Source organism: Meles meles, chromosome 3 (assembly GCF_922984935.1).
Source record: "Meles meles chromosome 3, mMelMel3.1 paternal haplotype, whole genome shotgun sequence".
Lineage (NCBI taxonomy): Eukaryota > Metazoa > Chordata > Mammalia > Carnivora > Mustelidae > Meles > Meles meles.
Window position 1 is genome coordinate 149,761,902 of NC_060068.1, and position 12,089 is coordinate 149,773,990.

General features: G+C 41.1%; 1 protein-coding gene across 2 annotated transcripts in view; it reads right to left on the reverse strand.

The window, feature by feature from the left end:
- Positions 1-12,089, reverse strand: part of NIM1K (NIM1 serine/threonine protein kinase) — a 65,283-nt gene that overhangs the window by 17,758 nt on the left and 35,436 nt on the right. The window contains exon 1 of one of the 2 annotated variants that reach the window (XM_046000807.1): positions 1,328-1,481. The exons of the other annotated variant lie outside the window; for it this stretch is intronic. The gene's annotated coding sequence lies outside the window, so the exon portion shown is untranslated. Of the gene's footprint in view, positions 1-1,327; positions 1,482-12,089 lie in introns of those variants that run through there. 2 annotated transcript variants of the gene reach the window in all.

The window sequence follows — 12,089 nt, forward strand, 5'->3', positions numbered from 1 at the left end:
ACACTGTATGTTTTTGTATAGATTTTCCTAGATTGGTTGTTCCCACTCTCTTTACTTGCCATTTTATGACAAAGGCTGATTTTTCTCCCAGGCTTATTTTCTGGGGATTTCTGATCAGGTTGTAAGCCTCCAGGCCTGAGAACTCATTCTGAAGGTGCAGAAACAAGGGTAGTGTTGGTGGAAGATAGAAGCTTATGGCATCCTCAGTGAAGAAATACTGTCCAGCAGGAACATCGTCATGACTCGCCTGCACCCTCCAAGAAGAAGTAATCTCTTTCCCACCACACTCTGTACATTTCCCAAAATGTCTTATCTCCATGAAGTGGGCACAGGGTATAATTCAGCTGTATGTCTTGCTCCCCTCCCTCTCTCCCTCAGCATGTCCTACATAAAGAAAGTGTGTTGAACTTGATTTTTGGACTGGAGCATGGAACTAAAAACCCAAGAAAACATGAGATTGCCATGGAAATGTGAATTTTGAATTCTGTTTGATGATATCACATTATTACAATTAAGTACAGAGTTGCTTATATTATTATTGTGGCTTAATATGGGGTTGCCAAATAAAGATAAAGACAGGAAAGAGTAAACTGCCACCCAACTCTGTTCCTCTTTTGGGACAGGGTTTGAGGAAGCTGGAAGAAGGGTAAGGAAGAAAGTTTTAAAAGGGACCAGGTATTAGCAACCACACACACATCTCTAGGTTAGAGTTTGATTAGGATGTCTTAAAAGATGTTCTCAAGATAAAAGATCCTTAATTAAGTTGAGGAAAATCTACTCATTGGTTCTTAAACTTTCTGGGGTCACATGCTCCTTTGGAATTCTCACAGAATCTATGACCCTATATCTTAGAAGTTAAAAGCATGAGCATATAATTTGCATCCAATTTGAAGGGGTTAACAGGCCCTCTGAAACCCATCCTCGGATTAAGAATCTCTAGGAAGATCAAGATCTGGCCCTAGATCTCCTCAGATCCCCGGCAGACAGTTTCCACACAGATGAGAAGCGGAGTGACATTCATCGGAATTCTGACATTATGAGTGTGCAGCTTTACCTGTATAGAGAGAGCAAAGGATTTTAGACGGGAACCAGTACTTTAACATCTCACGCTGCAGCAGGCTCGATGAAGAACTTCTTGGGTCTGAGTCCTTCCTGGACTCCTCTCTGAGAGCACCTCACTGCCATGCTGTCTCTGCCTACCTGAGCCCCAGCCAACGAGCACCTGCATGGCAAGAACCTGCGCCTTATTCTTCTATCTCCCAGAGCTCAGCACATTCCCTGCCACGTATCTGATAAATGTCCGATGAAGAAAGACGAATTAACTTACCAATTTATTGGTAACTCATTGACCGTTAGGTTTGGGTATGACTTAGTAGAGGTAAATATTTTTAGTTATAAACGAATCACGCTGTCCCAACATTTACTTGAATATCTCAGAAATCTTATTTCAGTCCATATTTCCGAGGCCAGAGGTCCCCTCTGCTGGCTGTTGGGATTCCTGGCCCCACCTTCTTGGGTAGGTGAAAGCTTAGTCATAATTCCACCATCCCACAGCAAATTGTTCTTTCCATAGTTTGGCTATTGTAGACATTGCTGCTATAAACATTCAAGTGCACGTGCCCCTTTGGATCACTACGTTTGTACATTTAGGGTAAATACCCAGTAGTGCAATTGCTGGGTCATAGGGTAGTTCTATTTTCAACATTTTGAGGAACCTCCATGCTGTTTTCCAGAGTGGTTGCACCAGCTTGCATTCCCACCAACAGTGGAGGAGGGTTCCCCTTTCTCCGCGTCCTCGCCAGCATCTGTCATCTGTCATTTCCTGACTTGTTAATTTTAGCCATTCTGACTGGTGTGAGGTGATATCTCATTGTGTTTTTGATTTGTATTTCCCTGATGCCGAGTGATGTGGAGCACTTTTTCATGTGTCTGTTGGCCATCTGGATGTCTTCTTTGCAGAAATATCTGTTCATGTCTTCTGCCCATTTCTTGATTGGATTATTTGTACTTTGGGTGTTGAGTTGGCTAAGTTCCTTATAGATTTTGGACACTAGCCCTTTACCTGATATGTCGTTTGCAAATATCTTCTCCCATTCTGTCAGTTATCTTTTGGTTTTGTTAACTGTTTCCTTTGCTGTGCAAAAGCTTTTGATCTTGAGTAAATCCCAATAATTCATTTTTGCCCTTGCTTCCCTTGCCTTTGGCGATGTTCCTAGGAAGATGTTGCTGTGACTGAGGTCAAAGAGGTTGCTGCCTGTGTTCTCCTCAAGGATTTTGATGGATTCCTTTCTCACATTGAGGTCCTTCATCCATTTTGAGTCTATTTTTCTGTGTGGTGTAAGGAAATGGTCCAATTTAATTTTTCTGCATGTGGCTGTCCAATTTTCCCAGCACCATTTATTGAAGAGGCTGTCTTTTTTCCATTGGACATTCTTTCCTGCTTTGTCAAAGATTAGTTGACCATAGAGTTGAGGGTCTATTTCTGAGCTCTCTATTCTGTTCCATTGATCTATATGTCTGCTTTTTTGTGCCAGTACCATACTGTCTTGATGACAGTTTTGTGATAGAGCTTGAAGTCTGGAATTGTGATGCCTCCAACTTTGGCTTTCTTTTTCAATATTCCTTTGGCTATTCAAGGTCTTTTCTGGTTCCATATAAATTTTAGGATTATTTGTTCCATTTCTTTGAAAAAAAATGGATGGTATTTTGATAGGGATTGCATTAAATGTGTAGATTGCTTGGGGTGTCTGGGTGGCTCAGTGGGTTAAAGCCTCTGCCTTCAGCTCGGGTCATGATCCCAGGGTCTTGGGATCGAGCCCCGTGTTGGGCTCCCTGCTCAGCGGGGAGCCTGTTTCCTCCTCTCTCTCTGCCTGCCTCTCTGCCTACTTGTGATCTCTGTCTATCAAATAAATAAATAAAATCTTTTAAAAAAATGTGTAGATTGCTTTAGGTAGCATAGACATTTTCACAATATTTATTCTTCCAATCCAGGAGCATGGAACATTTTTCCATTTCTTTGTGTCTTCCTCAATTTCTTTCATGAGTACTTTATAGTTTTCTGCGTATAGATTCTTAGCCTCTTTGGTTAGGTTTATTCCTAGGTATCTTATAGTTTTGGGTGCAATTGTAAATGGGATTGACTCCTTAATTTCTCTTTCTTCTGTCTTGTTGTTGGTGTAGAGAGATGCAACTGATTTCTGTGCATTGATTTTATATCCTGACACTTTTCTGAATTCCTGTACAAGTTCTAGCAGTTTTGGAGTGGAGTCTTTTGGGTTTTCCACACATAGTATCATATCATCTGCGAAGATTGATAGTTTGACTTCTTCTTTGCCGATTTGGATGCCTTTAATTTCCTTTTTTTGTCTGCTTGCTGAGGCTAGGACTTCAAGTACTATGTTGAATAGCAGTGGTGATAATGGACATCCCTGCTGTGTTCCTGACCTTAGCAGAAAAGCTTTCAGTTTTTCTCCACTGAGAATGATATTTGCGGTGGGTTTTTCATAGATGGCTTTGATAATACTGAGGTATGTGCCCTCTATCCCTACACTTTGAAGAGTTTTGATCGGGAAGAGATGCTGTACTTTGTCAAATGCTTTTTCAGCATCTATTGAGAGTATCATATGGTTCTTGTTCTTTCTTTTATTAATGTGTTGTATCACATTGATTGATTTGCGGATGTTGAACCAACCTTGCAGCCCTGGAATAAATCCCACTTGGTTGTGGTGAATAATCCTTTTAATGTACTGTTGAATCCTATTGGCTAGTATTTTGGTGAGAATTTTCACATCTGTGTTCATTAAGGATATTGGTCTGTAGTTCTCTTTTTTGATGGGATCCTTGTCTGGTTTTGGGATCAAGGTGATGCTGGTCTCATAAAATGAGTTTGGAAGTTTTCCTTCCATTTCTATTTTTTGGAACAGTTTCAGGAGAATAGGAATTGGTTCTTCTTTAAATGTTTGGTAGAATTCTCCTGGGAAGCCGTCTGACCTTGGGCTTTTGTTTGTTGGGAGATTTTTGATGACTGTTTCAATCTCCTTACTGGTTATGGGTCTGTTCAGGTTTTCTATTTCTTTCTGGTTCAGTTGTGGTACTTTATATGTCTCTAGGATGCATCCATTTCTTCCAGATTGTCAAATTTGTTGCTCATAGTATGTTCTTATAATTGTCTGTATTTCTTTGGTGTTAGTTGTGATCTCTCCTCTTTCATTCATGATTTTATTTATTTGGGTCCTTTCTCTTTTCTTGTTGATAAGTCTGGCCAGGAGTTTATCAATCTTATTAATTCTTTCAAAGAACCAGCTCCTAGTTTTGTTGATGTGTTCTATTGTTTTTTTGGTTTCTATTTCATTGATTTCTGCTCTGATCTTTATGATTTCTCTTCTCCTGCTGGGTTTAGGGTTTCTTTCTTGTTCTTTCTCCAGCTCCTTTAGGTGAAGGGTTAGGTTGTGTACTTGAGGCTTTCTTGTTTCTTGAGAAAGGCTTGTACTGCTATGTATTTTCCTCTCAGGACTGCCTTTGCTGTGTCCCACAGATTTTGAACCATTGTGTTTTCATTATCATTTGTTTCCATGAATTTTTTCAATTCTTCTTTAATTTCCTGGTTGACCCATTCATTCTTTAGAAGGATGCTGTTTAGTCTCTATGTATTTGGGTTCTTTCCAAATTTCCTCTTGTGATTGAGTTCTAGCTTCAGAGCATTGTGGTCTGAAAATATGCAGGGAATGATCCCAATCTTTTGATACCGGTTGAGACCTGATTTAGACCCAAATTGTGATCTATTCTGGAGAATGTTCCATGTGCACTAAAGAAGAATGTGTATTTTGTTGCTTTGGGATGAAATGTTCTGAATATATCTGTGATGTCCATCTGGTCCAGTGTGTCATTTAAGGCCTTTATTTCCTTTATTTCCTTGTTGATCTTTTGCTTGGATGATCTGTCCATTTCACTGAGGGGAGTGTTAAAGTCCCCTACTATTATTGTATTATTGTTGATATTGTATTATTGTTTCTTTGATTTTGTTATTAATTGGTTTATATAGTTGGCTGCTCCCACGTTAGGGGCATAGATATTTAAAATGGTTAGATCTTCTTGTTGGACAGACCCTTTGAGTAGGATACAGTGTCCTTCCTCATCTCTTATTATAATCTTTGGCTTAAAATCTAATTGATCTGATATAAGGATTGCCACCCCAGCTTTCTTCTGATGCCCATTAGCATGGTAAATTGTTTTCCACCCCCTCACTTTAAATCTGGAGGTGTCTTTGCATCTAAAATGAGTTTCTTTTAGGCAACATATAGATGGGTTTTGTTTTTTTATCCATTCTGATACCCTGTGTCTTTTGATTGGGGCATTTAGCCCATTAATATTCAGGGTAAGTATTGAGAGATATGAATTTAGTGCCAGTGTATTGCCTGTAAGGTGACTGTTACTGTATATTGCCTCTGTTTCTTTCTGATCTACTACTTTTAGGCTCTCTCTTTGCTTAGAGGTCCACTTTCAATATTTCCTGTAGAGCTGGTTTGGTATTTGCAAATTCTTTCAGTTTTTGTTGTCCTGAAAGCTTTTTACCTCTCCTTCTATTTTCAATGATAGCCTAGCTGGATATAGTATTCTTGGCTGCATGTTTTTCTCATTTAGTGCTCTGAATATATCATGCCAGCTCTTTCTGGCCTGCCAGGTCTCTGTGGATAAGTCTGCTGCCAATCTAATATTTTTACCATTGTATGTTACAGACTTCTTTTCCTGGACTGCTTTCAGGATTTTCTCTTTGTCACTAAGACTTGTAAATTTTACTATTAGGTGATGGGGTGTGGACCTATTCTTGTTGATTTTGAGGGGGGTTCTCTGCATCTCCTGGATTTTGATGCTTGTTCCCTTTGCCATATTAGGGAAATTCTCTCCAATAATTCTCTCCAATAGACCTTCTGCCCCCCTCTCTCTTTCTTCTTCTTCTGGAATCCCAACTATTCCCTCTTTTGCTCAGCTTCTTTATTTTCTGTCATTTGGTCTTCTATATCACTAATTCTTTCTTCTGCCTCATTTATCCTAGCAGTGAGAGCCTCCATTTTTTAAAAAGATTTTATTTATTTATTTGACAGACAGAGATCACAAGTATGCAGAGAGGCAGGCAGAGAGAGAGGAGGAAGCAGGCTCCTTGCATAGCAGAGAGCCTGATGTGGGGCTCAATCCCAGGACTCTGGGATCATGACCTGAGCTGAAGGCAGTGGCTTTAACCCACTGAGCCACCCAGGTGCCCCGTGAGCCTCCATTTTTTATTGCACCTCATTAATAGCTTTTTTGATTTCAACTTGGTTAGATTTTAGTTCTTTTATTTCTCCAGAAAGGGCTTTTATATCTCCAGAGAGGGTTTCTCTAATATCTTCCATGCCTTTCTTGAGCCCGGCTAGAACCTTGAGAATCGTCATTCTGAACTCTAGATCTGACATATTACCAATGTCTGTATTGATTAAGTCCCTAGCCTTCGGTACTACCTCTTGTTCTTTTTTTTGTGGTGAATTTTTCCGCCTTGTCATTTTGTCCAGATAAGAGTATATGAAGGAGGAAGTAAAATACTAAAAGGGTGGCAAAGACCCCAGAAAAATGCGCTTTAACCAAATCAGAAGAGACCCCAAGTTGTAGGGGGGAGAAAGGGGATAAAAAGAGGTTCAGAAAAAAAAAACAAGAAAAATATAAAAAAGAAAAAATCTCTATATAAGATAAACTAGTTAAAAAACGTTAAAAAAGAAAAGGGTAAAAGTTAAAAAAAATTAGCAGAAGAAGAAAAAAATTGAAAAAAAAATTAAATTAACCGCAAGACTAAAGAATTATGGGGAGAAAGCCATGAGAAAGCTTTCAAAAAAAAATTGAAAAAAAAATTTTAAAAAATTAGATTAACCGCAAGACTAAAGAATTATGGGGAGAAAGCCATGAGAAAGCTTTGCTTTCTCTTCCTCTGGAATTCCGCTGCTGTCCTTGGTATTGAACTCCTTGGTAGTTGAACTTGGTCCTGGCTGGATTTCTTTTTGATCTTCTAGGGGAGGGGCCTGTTGTAGTGATTCTCAAGTGTCTTTGCTCGAGGCGGAATTGTACCGCCCTTACCAGGGGCCGGGCTAAGTATGCTCGGGTTCACTTTCGGGAGCTTTTGTTCCCTGAACGCTTTCCATAGAGTTCCGGAGGACAGGAATGAAAATGGCGGCCTCCTAGTCTCCGGCCCAGAGGAGCGGAGAGCCCGGGGCCCCACTCCTCAGTGCGCCCCAAGAGAACAGCACCCAATCACTCCCGTATCTCCGGCCTCCAGCCGCGCTCCGAGCTCACCCAGCCTGCGACCGGTTCAAGGTAACCCCGAGCTGAGAGCTCACTCCTCGGCTCTGTCTCTGTAGCCGGCTTCTCCGTTCTAATACCTGCAAGCTCTGCAACACTCCGACACCCCCAATCCTTCTGTGACCCTGCGGGACCTGGGGCCACGTGGGCTTCACCCCGGTTTAGCCTCTAGAGCAATGTCCCTCAGTGGAACAGACTTTTAAAAGTCCTGATTTTGTGCTCCGTTGCTCCGCCGCTTGCCGGGAGCCGGCCCCTCCCCACCATGGTCTATCTTCCCGTCGTTTTAGATTCACTTCTCCGCCAGTCCTACCTTTCAGAAAGTGGTTGATTTTCTGTTTCTAGAATTGCTGTTCTTCTTCTCTTAGATCTCCCGTTGGATTTGTAGGTATTTGCAATGTTTAGATAAGCTATCGAGCTGATCTCCTGCTACCTGATGTAGTCTCAGCTGCTACTTCTCCGCCATCTTGGCTTCAACTCCCGAAAACACTTTTTAAAAGGTTTTATTTATTTATCTAACACACACACACACACACACACACACACAGAGCATAAGCAGGGGGAGTGGGAGTGGCAGTGGCAGAGGGAAAGAGAGGGAGGAGCAGGCTCTCCCTGAGCAGGGAGCCCAACTCATAGCTCAATCCCAGGATTCTGGGATTGTGACTTGAATCGAGGGCAGACATTTAGTCAACGGAGCCCCAGGGTATCCCTACAAAAACGTTTTTGGCGAAAGAAGGTTTGGGAAACAGGTATGCTCATATACCTATATATATATGTATATGTATATATACCGAGTATATATACATATATACTCGTATAAACGGGTACAAGTGCTTGGAAGGCAGTCTGGCATTAACTAGGGAAGCGCGAGCGCACGCGCCCTTTGCCTCAATGATTCTACTTCTAGAGTGAACTTATGCACGCTGCACAAAAATATACCTATTTCTAGTATAAGGATTGCTAGATTGAGATTCACGACTGCATTGTTTTTGCAGCAAAAATTAGACATTGTTTTTGTGGCCATCAGTAGGGAACTGGTTAAATAAATGACAGTCCAGATTACTATGCACTTATGGAAAAGAATGAGTTACAATATCCAACAGGAATTGTTAAGAGATCAGAAGAGTGTATATAAATGTGACGTCACGAGCGTCAGAGAGAGGAGGGCACCCCTAAGGACCTGGCAATAATTATTGCGCCTAGGGAAAAGGATTGGACTGGGCGCCGAAGTGAGAGAAAGGTGTACTTTTCACTATTTACTCTTTTATCTTATTTACATTTTCCCCATATGCATGCACTTAGACTTAAAAAGGAAAACAATTAAAAATATGTAATGTGTTGCCATCATACCCAATAAGTTTGCTTTATTTTGGTTGTGCAGAGAAATTACAAACCTAATTCTCTAATATCCAATGGATTGCTTTTAAAGTCAAAACACAATTAGGAATTCTGATTAAATACAGAATATTTTGTACTTTCATTTATTTCTATTTCCTTCCAAAAACCCATAACAGGAATAGGAAGAAAAGGGGCATAAACTCACAAGGACAAAGAAAATAAGAGACAGGAGAGCAGCCAACGTGAGATGTCCACGTGGTTCGATGGGGTCCAAAAGCAAACTGAGGAGCAGTGAGTGACTTGGCAAAGACAGTCACAAAAAGTACAACGTCTACCTCATTGGCATGCTACCAAGTTTCACCTTTTGGGATGCTCGAAAGACTTCAAACTCTGAGAGACCAAGTGCTTCTCGGTTTGGAGGAATGAAGCAGACCAAAACACAACAGGAACTGTTTGAAATGTGGAGCAGTAAGACCCCCGGCCGTTTCTCAAAGACAGCTTGTTATTTTCTCCTCCCATCCACAGCCCAGCTCAGAGTGCAAGGCCCAGGACAAAAGGTTCAGTCAGACTCTGGGTTGTGGGATCCCCCATTCCCTTCTCTCCTTACCCTCGCACTCTGAGTTTCCAGAATGGAGGGAAACACCTGTATAATTTTCCAGGCAGGGAATTACTCTCACTTTCACTCTCTCTCTCTTTCTGTATTAAGTAAACTCTATCCCCAGCGTGGGGCTTGAACTCATGACTCTGGAATCAGAAGTCGCATGTTCTTCTGACTGAGGCAGTCAGGTGCCCTGGATTCCTCTTTTGGATAAGCCAGATCGCTCCAGAGGAAAGATCTCCTGAAACCGGTATTTGCAGATTCTTCAACACAAAAGCTGTCTGACCACCTACTGGGCGATCCTCCAGGTGTCTGGTTCACTAGCTGGCAGCGGGCTTCCAATCAGATTTTAGTGCCTTCTGCTTTGAATGAATGTCCAGTTGAGAAGCACCAGACACCTGAGGAAAGGCTCCAAAATCAAAGAAAGAAACCATCCTTAACCAAAACAACAACCCAAAGGAACGTGAAAGAAACAGAGAGCAATGCAGGAAACAGAAGACCAAAGAAAAGATATTGCATCTATAAAAAACAGGACAAAATGCTAAAAGAAACAAACATAAGCCCTCAGAGAACCAAAAAGAGCTCTTTTCGAAAGTGAAATTAAATAATTCGATCTAAGATTTATAAAAAAAAAATCTAGAAGACATGAGCAATAGAGAAAAAAGAAAATTAGGCAATCAACTCAGAAAGCCTAACATCTAATTATTAGAATTTCTAGAGTTACATTATTGTGTCCCCAGTAAAGACTTATGGTTCCTATTGTACTTGAATTGCCAACAGATTTCAGCAATTTCAAAAACAGTAATGAATAAGGGAAAACTCCATATTCTCAAATATTCCAGTAGAATAAAAAAGGAAAAGAAAAAAAAATCTAATGGAAAGATAAATCCCATTTACGTATGTGTATAAAAAATACAGTTTTTATTTTATGTAATTTTTTCCCCTAAAGACTTTTCTTAGATGTTTGGAAATAGGAATCCTGATTATAGGTTATGTTGTGGGGTTGCTATAAATAGCTTATATTTAGATTACTTCCTAGGAGGGTTCCAAAACATCAAGTTACATCATGCTAAAAATACGCAAATGATAGAAATGATGAAAATGACATCACCCTTTTCTCAGATGCATTTGTTGGGGGCTTTACCTTTACCCTTTTGATTTTGACCAATTTTTATGGACGTAAATGAGAGCTTAGAAACCCAACCAGCCAAAAACATGGAGTCACATCACTATAGATCAAAGCTTCTGGAGGAGGCAGATTGGTCCTTAATTATTGGCTTACTGTTGCTGAATAGCAATGCATTAAATAAGATTAAAGAAAACAGAGCTTACTTAGTAATTCCTTCTCTTGACTTGCAACCCACTGGGAAGAATATATCAAAGAAAACCATCTGGCTTATGTTCTCTTTGTCTGAGTTTAAATTACAGAACTTCTGAGCCAGGCTTTCAGACAACCTTTTCATTGGTTGGCAAGGGCAGGCACTGGTTTGCTTAGAGGAAAAGCTGGGTTTTCTCTGGGTGGCAACAGGACGCAATGATAGATAATCCCACTGAATCCTTTCTCAGGCATGGTGCACCCTCAGGAAGGATCTTTAGGAAATAGGCTTCATTTAAAAGCATTTTTTACCACTTAAAAATCATTTGCACTGCCTTAGCTTTTGACCTGAGCTCTTTATTTCTCAAAACACATGTCCAGATCTTCATGGGGAGGGGACCACTGGGAAATTTTGAAGCAAATGGAAAATCAGCCTGAACTGGGTATGCCCTAGTGATGAATCGCAGTGTTGTTCCTAACACTGCATCTCACCCTGCCTGACCTTACGGGCTCCTTCACTGGCTACTCAGCGCAGGTGTCCCCCATTCCACTTAACATCCACCATCCATGCCCAGTCCACCCAGTCTGATGAACTTACACACTGGCTCGTTCCACTTACCACACTTGAAGTCCCCTCAGCCATCAAGGTCAGCCTCAACCATCAAGGTGACAGATTCAAATACCTCGAGGGCCATGCAGGTGTTCTATGGGGCTTGGAGAAATGCCTGAACCTTGCTTAATGCCCATCCCAAGCATGATGAAGAAGGCCACACTCAGTTCCAGCCAGAGCAGCCTTGCTAGAATGCAGGCTTATTTTCACCTGGCCTTTTGTTTAAAAGCAGTTGGAAATCAAGAAAGTTTGGATGAACAATTTTTAAATGGTGGATTAAATATTTTAAAAATACCCTGTGGCCAAGGAAAACTGAAAAATCAGGCCAGATGCGGCATTCAGGTTGCCAATCTGCAGTCTGCTCTAGGTTTTCTAGGAACAGCACCAGAAGAAAAGGGGAGGGTCACCCAAAGGTCCACAGTCAAGGTCACCTGAGAGTGGCACATGTGATACCACACAGGGATCGCGTTAGTACCTTATGGTATTGTGGTAGTTAACACACACACACACACACACAGAGTGTTTTGCTCATTTGCTTGTTTAATTCAGTGTTCATAAAGCTTATTTAACTGTCTAATTCATCCTCACAGACTACCTTTTTGTCATTGGCATTTTTCTTTTTAGATTTGATTTATTTGACACAGAAGAGAGTGTGTACAAGCAAGGGAATGGCAGGGAGAGGGAGAAGCAGGCTCCCACTGGGCAGAGACCACAACGTGGGGCTGGATCCTAGGGGCTGGGGTCATGACCTGAGCCGAAGGCAGATGCTTAACAGACTGAGCCACTCAGACTCCCCATGTCAGCGGCATTTTTCTTACAACTCTGCCCACAAAGTTAGACAAAACTATAAAATACTCAACTGTCCATTAAATATCTTTAGGAGTTTGGGTCCCAAGAAAAAAATTAGT